The sequence below is a fragment of the Cherax quadricarinatus genome, chromosome 54, assembly GCF_038502225.1.
Source record: "Cherax quadricarinatus isolate ZL_2023a chromosome 54, ASM3850222v1, whole genome shotgun sequence".
Lineage (NCBI taxonomy): Eukaryota > Metazoa > Arthropoda > Malacostraca > Decapoda > Parastacidae > Cherax > Cherax quadricarinatus.
In genome coordinates, this window is record NC_091345.1 from 19,875,362 (window position 1) to 19,890,315 (window position 14,954).

Consider the following 14,954-nt stretch of genomic DNA (forward strand, 5'->3'; position numbering starts at 1 on the left):
ACGTATTTAAAATATATTTAGTTGGGTAAGGCTAAAATAAATTGCTCTTGTTATAATAAGGTTAGGTAAGTTTTCTAAAATATTTTTGGTGCAAAATTAAAATTTTTTACATTAACATTAATGAAAAAAATATATCTTTAAACGTATAAGAGAAAATTTTAGAAAGGACTTAATTTTAAATGAGTTCTTGCTAATTGACCAGTTTTACATATTCAGCACGACATATATATATATATATATATATATATATATATATATATATATAATATACAGTTACATTATTATATTAGCGCAGGAAGTGTGTCTGCATTTGTTTGGAAAGGTTATAATAAAGCAGGAGGTGTGTTTGTTGTATTTAAGTTATCGTGGTGAGTATCCTGAGTACACCAGACTGAACTTTGCTACACTCACAAAGTGAACATGAATGTGTATCAGGTCACACTGGTACACACAACTGGTCAACCTAATGACAACAACAACCATCATCATCATCAACAACTGAATGACAACACGAATAGGCAGATGTGGGATAGTGAGAGACCACTACTACCAAGAGCTGGTGAGAAAAACAGAAGTGGAAAGGAAAGATGAGAGAGAGAGAGAGAGAGATTTGTGAAGGTTATTTCTCCTAATTAACCTCAAGGAGTTGGGGTAATTAACTGAAGGTTAATTACAGGCAGTTAATTACCCCAACTCCGCGGGGTTAATTAGGAGAAATAACCTTCACAACAGAGAGAGAGAGAGAGAGAGAGAGAGAGAGAGAGAGAGAGAGAGAGAGAGAGAGAGAGAGAGAGAGAGAGAGAGAGAGAGAGAGAGAGAGAGAGAGAGAAAAGTTGGCAGGTGTCCAGCGTGACCTTGCTCAGAGGTACACACCAACACTACTCGACCTGCACCAAATAATACAACCTTCTTTACCTCCTCTCCCTCCCATCCTGTTCCTCGCTCCTTATCCCTTACTTCTTCCCTCCCTCTTACCTTTCTTCTTCCTTATCTCCCTGTAAATCTGCAGAGTCCAATTTTATGTAAATCAGGGACAAGTGTTTCTAAAGGAAGATCACTCTTACTGTAGTTATATGACACTAGTTGAGCCACATGAGTGTAGAAAGGAAGTCTTTTAAACTTTTTGCACTCTGACAGTATTGCTATTCCTTTCCTTCTTGATAAACACGCAAGATGAAAGACAAATCTTACAAACTTCACGCGACATTCACTATACCCTTAAGTTTTATTCAGGTGCGCATTTATTACTGTTTCTCTTTTGTTAGACCTGTAATGTTTCCTTTCCAGTTTAGAAGACCAGGTCTGAGACAAGGCAGCAGAGGGCCAATAATCTGTGAAACTATAATAATGTGTGTTTATTGTGAAGTATTTCAGCCAGGGTGTTAATGTATGTGTTGCTGCTGTGTACCTACCTCTCCCTTTTGTATGTAGTATCTACAAGTGAGTAGTCTATAACAGCTGTGTTTGTAAATAACCTCTCCCCCACCACCCTCTCTGTGTGTGTCACAGCTACTGACACACTAACACCTGGCAATTATGTTTAAACATGTTTATATGAACTATAATTATCAATGGTTGCTTAGTGTGGTGAATTATGTGAAGCACTTGGATTCAGTGTGTCATATACTACTCTCTTGCTGACCTTTACTTACTATAACACACTATTATAAAAGTAGCCTGAGACACTAGTAAATACTAGAGTATCTGTATATTCCAACTAATAGTCTAATAATAGCATATCTGTTTAATGCGTTGTCTTCTTCAGATCTTATTTTAAAGGAACACACTCATATTTGTCTTCAAGAAGGAACTTGATGAGTACAGTCTATTAAAGGTCATCAGGGTTGTTGTGTCTACTTTGAACACCATGCTAATACCTGTGGGTTACCTGTAATCACTTCCGGAAGTCATCACGGCCCGGTCCCAAACCAGGCTTCCTGGTTGCTGGTCTGATCGATCAGGCTGTTGGTGCCCCCCGCTCGCAGCCAAACATATGTACTTCAGCCCGGCTGATCAGGAACTAATGCGAGGAACCTGTCGACTTTCCTCTTGAAAACAGCCAGAGGTTTGTTGGTGATCCCTGTTGTACATAAAGGGAGGGTGCTGAAGAGTCGTGGTCTCTTACTGATCTCTCTCAGCGTACTCATCGCTGCCCTGCTTTTTCACTGGAGGTATCCTGCACCATCTGCCAAGCCTCTTGTGTTTATAAGTAGTAATATTAATGTGTAGGTTTGGGACCAATCTCTCCAGTATCGTCCAGGTTTAGATTATTATATATCTTTCTCGCCTACGTTCTAAGGAATAGTTCAAGGAACTTCAGGCGCTCCTAGTAATTTAGGCGTCTGAGTGAGTTTATACGAGCTGTGAAGGCTTTCTGTTTATTTTCCAGTTCGTCAACTTCCCCTGCCTTGAGGATGGCTGTTAGTACAGAGCAATATTCCAGCCTATAGAGAACGAATGACTTGAGACCATGAACCCAGAAGGCCTAGTCTGGGACCGGGCCGTGGGGTCAGTGACCCCCGGAATCAACTAGAGGCAAGCCTCCTTCACCCCGTCAATGCCGGCCATGTCACCCGCCACCCCTCGCCTGACCACTCACCATCGCCCGGGGACCCCTACCCGCCCGGGCGTGAATGCGCAATATGTATGCGTGGTAAGGAGGAGGAGGGGAAGCCTGACACAGTTGCGGTCCCCACCACACACAATATACAGTCATTCATTCATGGTCGTTCTAGCAGACAAAACCACACGCTGCTACCGCGCACACCCACCTACCTACTCAAGTCTTTTATGGAACGCCAAGGAGTGACCAGAACACCAGCCTCGGGCAGAGCAGGGCAAGGTAGAGTACAGCAAGGCAGGGCAGGGCAGGCCAGGAAGGGGAAAGGCAGGACAGCGCTATGCAGGACAAAGAAGGTTGGCTAAGTAGCTTTAGGAAACATTCAAATTAAGGGATGAATCAATGGTGGTGTGAGAATGATTTACACTTTCACATGTGACTACAGAAGCCGCCTTACCCCCCACCCCTATGCCACCTGCCATAATGGCGGCACCCTTGAATGAATCATCTTATGGCAGACACATGTGTCAGGTGAGTTTCTACGGCGAATAAACTAACATCCCTTGAATGTTCAAACTGCTCGCTGCTTGTGTTTGTAGGTAGCCTTCAGTGTTGAGCGCCTCGCTCAGGTGTACCAACTCACGCACTACACTGGTAAACTCCATGGCAAGGTTCGTGTATCAACAGCAGGATTAAATTATTGTAAACTTATCTAAAATATATTTAGTTGGATTAGGCTAAATTAAACTGAGCTTGTTATAATAAGGTTAGGTAAGCTTTCTAAGGTTCTTTTGGTACAAAATTATTAATTTTTACATTAACATGAATGAAAAAATATATATTTAAGCGTATAAGAGAAAATTTTAGGACTTAATTTTAAACAAGTTGTTGCTAACTGGCTAATTTTACCTATTCGGCACCACACACACACAACATATATATATATATATATATATATATATATATATATATATATATATATATATATATATATATATATATATATATATATATATATATATATATATATATATAATATATATATAATTAATACAGTTGAATATAAAGCATAATAGGCACACACAGAGGAGCTGTGAATCGACCCATGCAACCACATATAGGTGAGTACACACACAATCAGCTGAGTGCACAAATACACGCACAAAGTCCCAGGGTATTATAAAAGCGGAATGAGTTTGATGGTGAAGTAGTTATGTTAGTGGTTCTGGTGATTATCTTGCCCACGGCTGAGTCTCCAACCAGACCTCAGGTTAGAACAAAAATTTACAGAATTGGAGACTATTAAGAACACAGAAAGTTAAAGGTACGCGTATAAGGATGTAAGTAGAAGTGTGTAAGATTTACTTGTCATCTTACGCATTCATGAGACAGAAAGAAAAGATCAGCAATCCTGCCACTGTAAATAAATTAGCAGGTTTCCATCTCACACTCACTTCACAGAAGATTTACTTGTCATCTGGGTGTTAGTCGAGTGTTGTGGGTCACATCCCAGACGAGACTTACACTCCCTCAAACATGTCGTGCAGTACACACATGTTGTGTATGAGGAAAGTGACCTTTATATATGACTCCTTCAATGACGTGAAGATGATGGATGCAACAGGAAGTGGAGCGGACATGGAGGGGATTATAGACAACTTGAACATGCCCATGTGGTCAAGCAAGTAACTACTATAATTCTACTGTGCTAAGTGCAAATCCTAAGGAAGAGAGAAGACTAGAAACATAATATAATGAAGGAGAAGTAAAAGGTGCATGATACAAGAGGGTGTCTCACACCCAGTATATTACCACAAGCACGACTTGATTCACGAAATCGAAATGACACGGTCTGGAGTTTTGAGATTATCTGATCGCGAGTTTTATCCCTACCCGTGGTATTTTTTTTTTTAAGCACGACTTGCCTATATAGCTTCAGTCAAACATCAAAAACTATTTAACCTTTAGAACTTGTATCAGGAAACTTGACATGGAATATACAGGAGGCTTATACAAACGTTTTTGACTATACTCACCTCACAACACACCCGCCGTCACTCGCTCACCAGTCTTACCTGAAGAAGAAATTACATTATTACCGACATAGAGGAGTGGGAGAAGAGAGGTAAAGAAATAATGAAGTATATATACCAATACGCCATTAGTTATAATGACTCGTTTTGTTCACAAGAGGAATTTAAGAGTAAGGATGTTGCAACATCTTAGGTTGAAAGATCACAACAGTTGATCACAAACTTAGTGTCAAAATAATTAGTATCAAAATAGTGTTAGTATTACAACTGCAAGGAAAAAATAGGCTTTAAACAAGAACTTTCCAAACGAGGGATGACAATCCGAGGATGATAGTACTTAAGGTACTTTTTTTTTTTAATAGATTACTGCTGTACATTAACAGCCCAATTTAAATAAAAAAAAAACTAAAGATCAGGGGAATTTACAGAGAATTTTCACTGATCAAATCAGTTCAGTAAAATATTTAAATTATTAGGAATACTTAATGTCCCTCAAACTGTACTCCCTGGAATTCAAGCATGAAAGATACCTCATAAAGTGTACATGGAAAATATTAAAATGACTGATACTAAATCTACACATTGAAATTATATTTTGAAGAGCGGGCGGCCGGGTATATTTAGGATATTCGAGTTCTCCTCGAATATCCTAAATATGCTTTCAACAGACATGACAATTGTGTATATAAATCTAGATGTACTCTTGTTAACCCTTTCGGGGCCTAGTTCCTTGGTTTTCTGTGTATATATATGCTCTTCCTCTAAGCTCCACAGGATGGATATGGGGTGGACAGTAAACTAGCCATTTCGGAGGCAAAATCTAAATCTTCCTCACCCTCAGAGGCCAAGGTCAAGGCCATCTTGCACATCAACATGCACAAGGCTGTGCATGGCGCCCAGGAGAGCGTTGCACCACCAGTCTTGCAACACGGGGACACTCCTGCTGTTGCTCTCAGTGACGCACCGCCTTGCTATACCGCCACACAAACAAGTAAAACAAAAACAAAAAACTTACACAAGAGGGGTTAAAAAAAAAGTAAGCACTGTAGTAGGCCTACTGGCCCAGGCAGGTGCAGCTCACATCTACTCATTCACTCAAATTTAAGTTCATTTATTACCTCCACAACCTTAACTAACGTTTTCACTTAGTTGTTCTTGACGTCTACGTCAGTCAGAGCAACACTACCGTGACGTCTACGTCAGTCACACAGAGCAACACTACCGTGACATCTACGTCAGTCACACAGAGCAACACTACCGTGACATCTACGTCAGTCACACAGAGCAACACTACCGTGACGTCTACGTCAGTCAGAGCAACACTACCGTGACGTCTACGTCAGTCACACAGAGCAACACTACCGTGACGTCTACGTCAGTCAGTCAGAGCAACACTACCGTGACATCTACGTCAGTCACACAGAGCAACACTACCGTGACATCTACGTCAGTCACACAGAGCAACACTACCGTGACATCTACGTCAGTCACACAGAGCAACACTACCGTGACATCTACGTCAGTCACACAGAGCAACACTACCGTGACGTCTACGTCAGTCACACAGAGCAACACTACCGTGACGTCTACGTCAGTCACACAGCAACACTACCGTGACGTCTACGTCAGTCACACAGAGCAACACTACCGTGACGTCTACGTCAGTCACACACAGCAACACTACCGTGACGTCTACGTCAGTCACACAGAGCAACACTACCGTGACGTCTACGTCAGTCACACAGAGCAACACTACCGTGACGTCTACGTCAGTCACACAGAGCAACACTACCGTGACGTCTACGTCAGTCACACAGAGCAACACTACCGTGACGTTTACGTCAGTCACACAGAGCAACACTACCGTGACGTCTACGTCAGTCACACAGAGCAACACTACCGTGACGTTTACGTCAGTCACACAGAGCAACACTACCGTGACGTCTACGTCAGTCACACAGAGCAACACTACCGTGACGTCTACGTCAGTCACACACAGCAACACTACCGTGACGTCTACGTCAGTCACACAGAGCAACACTACCGTGACGTCTACGTCAGTCACACAGAGCAACACTACCGTGACGTCTACGTCAGTCACACAGAGCAACACTACCGTGACGTCTACGTCAGTCACACAGAGCAACACTACCGTGACGTCTACGTCAGTCACACAGAGCAACACTACCGTGACGTCTACGTCAGTCACACAGAGCAACACTACCGTGACGTCTACGTCAGTCACACAGAGCAACACTACCGTGACGTCTACGTCAGTCACACAGAGCAACACTACCGTGACGTCTACGTCAGTCACACAGAGCAACACTACCGTGACGTCTACGTCAGTCACACAGAGCAACACTACCGTGACGTCTACGTCAGTCACACAGAGCAACACTACCGTGACGTCTACGTCAGTCACACAGAGCAACACTACCGTGACATCTACGTCAGTCACACAGAGCAACACTACCGTGACATCTACGTCAGTCACACAGAGCAACACTACCGTGACGTCTACGTCAGTCACACAGAGCAACACTACCGTGACGTCTACGTCAGTCACACAGAGCAACACTACCGTGACGTCTACGTCAGTCACACAGAGCAACACTACCGTGACATCTACGTCAGTCAGTCAGAGCAACACTACCGTGATGTCTACGTCAGTCACACAGAGCAACACTACCGTGACGTCTACGTCAGTCACACAGAGCAACACTACCGTGACGTCTACGTCAGTCACACAGAGCAACACTACCGTGACGTCTACGTCAGTCAGTCAGAGCAACACTACCGTGACATCTACGTCAGTCAGTCAGAGCAACACTACCGTGACATCTACGTCAGTCAGTCAGAGCAACACTACCGTGACGTCTACGTCAGTCACACAGAGCAACACTACCGTGACGTCTACGTCAGTCAGAGCAACACTACCGTGACGTCTACGTCAGTCAGTCAGAGCAACACTACCGTGACGTCTACGTCAGTCACACAGAGCAACACTACCGTGACGTCTACGTCAGTCACACAGAGCAACACTACCGTGACATCTACGTCAGTCAGTCAGAGCAACACTACCGTGACGTCTACGTCAGTCACACAGAGCAACACTACCGTGACGTCTACGTCAGTCAGTCAGAGCAACACTACCGTGACGTCTACGTCAGTCAGTCAGAGCAACACTACCGTGACGTCTACGTCAGTCACACAGAGCAACACTACCGTGACGTCTACGTCAGTCACACAGAGCAACACTACCGTGACATCTACGTCAGTCAGTCAGAGCAACACTACCGTGACGTCTACGTCAGTCACACAGAGCAACACTACCGTGACGTCTACGTCAGTCACACAGAGCAACACTACCGTGACATCTACGTCAGTCAGTCAGAGCAACACTACCGTGACGTCTACGTCAGTCACACAGAGCAACACTACCGTGACATCTACGTCAGTCAGTCAGAGCAACACTACCGTGACGTCTACGTCAGTCACACAGAGCAACACTACCGTGACGTCTACGTCAGTCAGAGCAACACTACCGTGACGTCTACGTCAGTCAGTCAGAGCAACACTACCGTGACATCTACGTCAGTCAGTCAGAGCAACACTACCGTGACGTCTACGTCAGTCACACAGAGCAACACTACCGTGACGTCTACGTCAGTCAGTCAGAGCAACACTACCGTGACGTCTACGTCAGTCACACAGAGCAACACTACCGTGACGTCTACGTCAGTCAGTCAGAGCAATACTACCGTGACGTCTACATCAGTCAGAGCAACACTACCGTGACGTCTACGTCAGTCAGTCAGAGCAACACTACCGTGACGTCTACGTCAGTCACACAGAGCAACACTACCGTGACATCTACGTCAGTCACACAGAGCAACACTACCGTGACATCTACGTCAGTCACACAGAGCAACACTACCGTGACATCTACGTCAGTCACACAGAGCAACACTACCGTGACATCTACGTCAGTCACACAGAGCAACACTACCGTGACGTCTACGTCAGTCAGAGCAACACTACCGTGACGTCTACGTCAGTCAGAGCAACACTACCGTGACGTCTACGTCAGTCAGAGCAACACTACCGTGACGTCTACGTCAGTCAGTCAGAGCAACACTACCGTGACATCTACGTCAGTCACACAGAGCAACACTACCGTGACATCTACGTCAGTCACACAGAGCAACACTACCGTGACGTCTACGTCAATCACAACGCATCACTCCACACAGTACTACTTTTAATAATGAGAGGTATGTAGGGCAGGTGAGTGTTACCTGGTGGACACGCACATCTTCCTACTGAACAAATGTTAAGTATTTATCAGCTTGAAGAACGTCGCTAGTCTTCTGATTCTCACGTCAAACTTCCTATATTAATTATTATTATTATTATTATTATTATTTATGACACTGTTAAAATTATTATTGTATATTATAAGCAAATGTTAATAACGTTGACTACAAGAAATTAGGTTCATTTTTATTTAACTAAAACTGGATACATCAGTAGTGTATTACTATTCTATATGATAATTACACAGAAACAAAAGCTAGCTATGTTTTGGTCACATTATATCACGCAGGATGGGGCTCATACAAGGTGTTAAAGTGTCTCAGCCTGACCCGGGAGACTTCACTGCGGCAATGGTGATATATCATCAAGCATTTCACGAGGATATCATCAAGCATTTCACGAGGATATCATCAAGCATTTCATGGTGATATCATCAAGCATTTGGGAACTTCAAAGGTTTCCTTCCAGCATAGCTGGAGTTACTATCACTTGGGAATTGCCATCTCTCTGGACAGCCTATCCCATACATAAGGGAAATGAGATATTTATGAGTGTCTATATGACATCTTGTGATATTATTCGCGCCATAGGTATTGAATTCCCAGTTATTGCGTATCTGCAGTGATGACAGCAGAGCAATACTGCTGGTGGTGTTGCCTCATTATGTCTGATTCTCATTTAAGTTTCTGACATTTCTAGTGGATACATGGCAATAAATGACCCATGCGAGTTTAGCGCATCTTTGGAACTATAACAATAGATGTTACTGAACTTTATGTGTGATGTGAATGATTTAGAAAACCGACAAGTTGAAGAATGAGACATTTGTCCAACATTTGAGGGAAACGTTTCGCCAGCCAGTGGCTTCTTCAGTACCATACAGAGAAGAACAGTAGGAGATGAAGAGTCTAAGATAATCAGTCTCTCAGCTTGGAGTCAATGTGTTTAGTCCCAAATGTTGCACAATGTCTCAGTCTTCAAGTGAACACACTACCTCCACTTGCACACCCGTCTAGGAGTCGTTAGTTAGGTTAACATCTTTATTATGCACCCCATACCCATCCTGTGGGCGACAGTCACCCCATACCCATCCTGTGGGCGACAGTCACCCCATACCCATCGTGTGGGCGACAGTCACAAGAGTACAGAGGTACATAATGGGACCAGGGACTGGGTCGCAAGTTTTGACAGCCGAACAATGTACAAAGGTAATGAAGTTACAAGTTATAATGAATCATGTAAGAAAGTAAATTTACTCACGTTTATACATGGTTATAATCATGAACAAATTTTAAAGTAATGAGCAATTCACACGTCCACACCCAGTAACAACTGTATTGAGTTATCAGTGCAAATATTAATTGTTGGGTGACACACACACACACACACACACATACACGTGGTAATGCTTTATTTATATGGAGCAGAGTCAGGGTATTTTTCCAGAAAGGTCTGTAATATACCACTGTGGATAAACATTTCTGAGGGAGTTGTCTTTGAATTCATTAATTTTTATCGCACTCCAGTACATGATGACGCAGGGTGTGACGCACTCCAGTACATGTATAATAACGCAGGGTGTGACAGTAGTCCATCTGGCAAAGTTTACATTTCGTTTGGTCTACATCTGGTGGTGGTAATTTAACCTGCCAAAGATACTTGTAACCCAGCCGGAGCCGGGCAGTAGTGACATCCAAGAGTCTGCTTATTTTGTTGGATGCACCATAGACATGTGGCTCCTCCTGCATGATGGAATGATGATAGATGGACTGACTGGTGTCAGTCTCCCTGAGTCTTAAGTCAATAAAATTCAGTTGAAGTTCTTTTTGTATTATTGTTCTCAAACTGCTAACTGACAAGCCTATATTGTAATCTACTCTCTCTTTGAAAGTATACAGCTTAGCCAACTCTGACTCCACTTAACGAGTTGAGAGCATTTATGGATGACAGAGAATCAGTTACAATTAAAGTGTCAACCTTCGATACATGGACGCATTTGAGTACAAGGAGTATGGCAAACAGTTCTGTTTGAAGGGTAGAGATCCAGTTATTGATGCGTGCTCCAATTTCTTTATGAGAGCCATTACTCTGTATGACAACAGCAGCACTACCAGCTGCACCAGTGGACTGGTGTACAGAACCATCAACGTAAATAGTTTGCGAAGGAGTGTGCTGTGTGACTAAGTTATCAATATAGCTTAAGGCATCCTGTTTGGCTTCAAGGCGAGGCTCTGGTTGTGATTTAAGAAGTATTTTGGGGGGAAATGGAGGGATGGTAGTATGGAATGAGGTAATATCCCATGAAGCAGAGAAGTGCCGCTGTTGTCTTACTTGACGGAGATCATGTAGCTGGTTCATGTGGAGGTCAGTTCCAGTTTTTTCGATCCATCTTAAGGGGTATCCACCAGTGCTGAGGAAAGTTTGGAGGACTTCTGTGCAGGGGGATGAAAGGGCTTGCCTGAGCATATTAACCCCAATTAGGATATTTCTTTCAGTGACACGATCTCTGATGCTTGGAATATCAAGTTCTTTCCGCGTATTTAAGATTTTGGTAGTACGAGGGCATCCTAGGATGATCCTCACTGCTTCGTTTTGCAATTTTTCCAGCCCTCCAAGCTTCCAGTCAGACACAAGAGCAAGTAGTGGCGCAGCATAATCAACCAATGATCTAATATAAGCAAGATACATCATTTTCACAATTTTAACATTAGCACCATACCTGGGATGGAAACCTTTCAGCCTTTCTTTGTATTGGCAACAAAGTCTCGTTACAACAGCTCCAAGTAGTGGGACCCGTATCTGGTTACATATTCTAGAAGAGACCCATCATACAACTGAATCTGGCGAACTGTGCCTCTGTGTCGAGGAGGACGCCTATTGAGTATCTTTGTTTTATCAGTAGAGATTATCAACCCCAGGTCCTGACACGAGGCTAGTACATGATTAAGAATGTTTTGAGTGTTGGAAAATCCCGTGGTGTGAATCATTATATCAACAAAACTAATCATATAATAAATAACAAAAAGGCACAATACCGTGACTGGAACGATACACAAATAACCCGTACATAAAAGAGAGAAGCTTACGACGACGTTTCGGTCCGACTTGGACCATTGACAAAGTCACACGTCGTCGTAAGCTTCTCTCTTTTATGTGCGGGTTATTTGTGTACTAATCATATAATGATGGGGCTGGCTAGGCATAGCATTAAGTAAGGCATAAATTAGAATATTGAATAGGGTGGGACTGAGCACACCTCCCTGTAGGCTCCTAATTCAAAGTCTTTAGTTATACTTCTATGCCCCTGGAACAACACAGAAGACTTTCTGTTGGACAGGTAGCCTTTGATCCAGCGGAGAAGCCATCCTCCAACATCCATTCTAGCAAGTTCACTAATGATTACATGTCGGTCAAGGAAGGTAGTGTATGAGCTGTCAGTGTGCAGGGTGAGAAAGGTGGTATGCATGCTCCTTTCATGCATGAAACCATACAAATGGGAAGATAGAAACTGATACTGTGCATGAGACGATTTAGAATCATCCTCTCAAGCGTTTTACACAAGCAGCTAGTAAGAGATATTGAGTGAAATGCATTTTGTTGATTGGCCTTTGGAATGGGAATAATGAGGCTGTTGGTCCATGATTTAGGGAGCTCCCCAGTTACATAGCTCATGTTATATAATTCAATTAAAGGCTTACCTGGTACTCGACATAGCAATCTGAGTATGTTGTACGTAATACCATCCTCCCCAGGCGACGTAGAGTGGCCCTTAGTGCTGCATCAAGTTTGAAGTTAGTGAAAGGAATGTTAGTCATCTTTCTTACTAAGCATAAAACAAGTAAGTCTCACCGAGTCTACTCATCTTTGTGAAGCAAACTTTACACTATTTCCCCTCCTTTTATTCTTAGTTTACAGTTCCTCTAAGTATGTCATACATCGTGATAATATCTCCTCTCTTCATGGGTCGTCAAGAGTGATAATACCTGGAGTATACCTGGAGAGGGTTTCGGGGGGTCAACGCCCCCGCGGCCCGGTCTGTGACCAAGCCTCATGGTGGATCAGGCCCTGATCAACCAGGCTGTTACTGTTGGTCCCAAGAGTAATAACATCACAGTGATAACCTCACGCTGATAACTCTAACTTTGTCGTGATAACCTCGATCTGATACCACAATAACCTGACCGTGACACCAATGATAATACCACCATAACACCACCCTAGTAATACCACCGTGATAACATCACCGTAGTAACACCACCGTGATAACAATGATAACATCACCGTGATAACAGTGATAACATCACCGTGATAACAGTGATAACATCACCGTGATAACAGTGATAACATCACCGTGATAACAGTGATAACATCACCGTGATAACAGTGATAACATAACCGTGATAACAGTGATAACATCACCGTGATAACAGTGACAGGAAACACCAACACTTGTAGAGGAAGTGTAGGAGGTTCATCAGATGACGATAGCCAGGTTATTTTACTTTGTTAGGTTCAAATTATAATTTTTAAAGGGCTAAACCCTCGTGGGTCATTCATGGGAAGGAGAAGTGGATGCTGGATGCTCCTGACCACCCACTTATCATCGTCTACACCACAACATTACTTCCTCCTCTCCATCCCTTAAGGGGCACCTAAGTTCTCCTGTCTCTTAACAATATGTTCATTTTTCCACTATAATCTACCTTGTCCATAATTACTATCGCATTTGCTTTGTCTGTTTTCATAAGGTGAAGTCCAGGATCTTTTCTTAATTCATGGTATAACTTAACAATGTTTGAGGACAGTTGTGTTGTAGAGGTGTGAGTAAAGCCACGACAGTTGTGTTGTAGAGGTGTGAGTAAAGCCACGACAGTTGTGTTGTAGAGGTGTGAGTAAAGCCACGACAGTTGTGTTGTAGAGGTGTGAGTAAAGCCACGACAGTTGTGTTGTAGAGGTGTGAGTAAAGCCACGACAGTTGTGTTGTAGAGGTGTGAGTAAAGCCACGACAGTTGTGTTGTAGAGGTGTGAGCACAGCTCAGACCTCTACAACACAATTGTCTTCAAAGATTTGTTAAATTATACCATGAATTAAATAAAGATCCCAGACTTCACCTTACGAAAGCAGACAAAGCAAATGCGATAGTAATTGAAGACAAGGTAGATTATGAGGGAAAAAATAAACATGTTATTAGACGGGGGAACTTAGGTGCCTCTTAAACCCTCTCCTTCAATCCTTCCTTGAACGTCGATAAGCACGTTTACGGAGCAACTTCCAACGTACACAAACTGAGCAACTGATTACCTCTTACCAAAGCTGAGAAGTAATCACCTCAAAACTGCTACTACTATTACTGTCTACAGTGTTATATTCGTATATTTAACCGAGGAAGCCTGTGTGCAAGCAAAACAAACGTTTAGGTAATTAAGATATCCACAAACTGACATGTGTCTCCTTCAGCAGACTGACTCATGTAGTGGCCAGGCTTAAGCTTGGTTACAAGTATTTCTGGCAGTTTGGCAAACATACAGATGATGATCAAACTAAATATAAAGTATGTGGTCAGACTTATGGTAACTTTCTTCAGCACTATGTACTTGACTGTCCACTTAATGAGGAACAGAGAAATAGTATAATAACTGAACGAAATTTAACGTATCGCATATTAATGAAAATAAGACACCAGGCATATTGCTCAAATATCCTAAATCTTCCTTCAACAGGCAAGTTATATTGCAGATATAAATCCAGTTGTACTCCTATTAACCCTTCTGGGGACTAGTTCTTAGGCTGTTAGTGTATCCATATGCTCTCGCGCTACCCTCCACAGCATGGATAACAGGGTACAAAATATATTGTTAGCTTCGGCAACAAAGCGTAAACTCTAATCTTTCTTCCATCTCTGAAAATTCCTCCCTCACTCCCTCAAAACACCTTCTTGCCTCCGTCCTTCCCCCCCCCTTCCTATCGTTCCCACCCTAGGTGTAGGGGTAAAAAAAAAATAAGAGGGAGGGAGGTAGTGAAAAAGCTAGTGAGAGTATTC

General features: G+C 42.9%; 1 protein-coding gene across 4 annotated transcripts in view; it reads right to left on the bottom strand.

The window, feature by feature from the left end:
* Positions 1 to 14,954, bottom strand: part of Mrtf (Myocardin-related transcription factor) — a 332,782-nt gene that overhangs the window by 187,840 nt on the left and 129,988 nt on the right. The window contains exon 2 of one of the 4 annotated variants that reach the window (XM_070096707.1): positions 4,597 to 4,635. The exons of the other annotated variants lie outside the window; for them this stretch is intronic. The gene's annotated coding sequence lies outside the window, so the exon portion shown is untranslated. The remainder of the gene's footprint in view (positions 1 to 4,596; positions 4,636 to 14,954) is intronic. 4 annotated transcript variants of the gene reach the window in all.